Consider the following 1757-nt stretch of genomic DNA (forward strand, 5'->3'; position numbering starts at 1 on the left):
TTATTTTTGAGCGCGCCTTCGAGCCCTCGACCATTAAAGGTAGTGCATTTCCTATCCCACCTTCTTTTGAGTATGCCTCCAAGCCCTCATTTTCTTCGAGCTTTCATCTATTGAATAATGCTCCTTCGAGCCCTATCATGTCTTATTAAAAAAAAAAAATCCTCATATTTTTCCACTGGGCAGGTGACCCATTACAATGTGACCATCTGGGTCGGTAACCCATTACAATATACCAACTAGGCAGGTGACCCATTACAATGTGACCATCTGGGTAGGTAACCCATTACAATATACCAACTGGGCAGGTGACCCATTACAATGTGACTATCTGGGTAGGTAACCCATTACAATATACCAACTGGGCAGGTGACCCATTACAATGTGACCATCTGGGTAGGTAACCCATTACAATATACCAACTGGGCAGGTGACCCATTACAATGTGACCATCTAGGTAGGTAACCCATTATAATATACCATCTGGGCAGGTGACCCATTACAATGTGACCATCTGGGTAGGTAACCCATTACAATATACCAACTAGACAGGTGACCCACTACAATAGACCATCATATACTAGGCAAGTAACCCATTACAATGTAACCATTTGGGCTGGTAACCCATTACAATATACCATCCTATACTGGGTAGGTAACCCATTACAATATACCATCACAAAAAAAAATCCTCGTATTTTTATTCTACATCGGGCAGGTCACTCAGAACAATTAGACCACTCACAAAATTCTTTGTGTTTCTTTTATCATTGGGCAAGTTGCCCAAAACAATTTGATTCATTTAAAAAAAAAAGATAAAAAAAAGATAAAAAACCAAAAAACAAAAAAAGGGGTCGTCTTCCAAATGTCTTGTTCTCTCTATAAAAGTCATATGTCAATTTACTGTTTTCGAAGTTTTCAAGATTCTACCAAAAAAAAAAATCTCTTTCCGTATTTACTTTTCTTTATAAATTTACTACACAAAGCTAAAGAAAATGAAAATTTTCAATATCTTTGCATTGTAAATATTATAAAGAGGGGGCAACTGTCATAACCCAATTTTGGCCATTTGGCTTTTAATTTAATTTTTACAGGGTTTAAAATGAAAAATTAAAATATCAGAGATTTATTTCGATGAAAAGTGTGATTTGTCAACTTCTGCAAAAATTAAGGATTACAATGTCCCTTTGTCATTATAGCCTTATCCTCAAAATAATCCTTATCTTCTTCAAGATAATCCTTACCTTTTTCAAGATAATCCTTATTTACTTCAAGATAATCCTTACCTTGTTCAAGATAATTCTCAAGATAATGATAGTTGTCTGCTTTTGAATTTGATTCTAATTCGAACTTCAAAAAAGAGAATGAGTTTGATTGAAACTTGATTTCTCACACACAAAGGGACTCTAACACTATAAAGGGACTCTGACACTATAAATACAGAGGTGAAGGGTAAAGAAAAGGAGGGAGGGGAAATTTTTGATGAACAGGACAAGAACAGAGGACATGCGGAAGACGAGGAACGCACGGTGAAAAAACAAAAAAAAAACACAGAGCAAAAAACACAAAACAAATACCCAGACCCAAATTTTAAAAAATTAAAAAAAGAGTCTAAATGTGTAAATAAAAAATAAAAAATGAATTTTTTGTTTTTATTCATGAATAATCAGAGAAAAAAATAAAAATATTGATTCCAATTTATTTCATTGAATTTTGTTTAATTTCGTAAAAATAAAAGTAGGTAAAAAATAAAAATAAAA

The sequence above is a fragment of the Populus euphratica genome, unplaced genomic scaffold (genome assembly GCF_000495115.2).
Source record: "Populus euphratica unplaced genomic scaffold, PopEup_1.0 scaffold1437.1, whole genome shotgun sequence".
NCBI lineage: Eukaryota > Viridiplantae > Streptophyta > Magnoliopsida > Malpighiales > Salicaceae > Populus > Populus euphratica.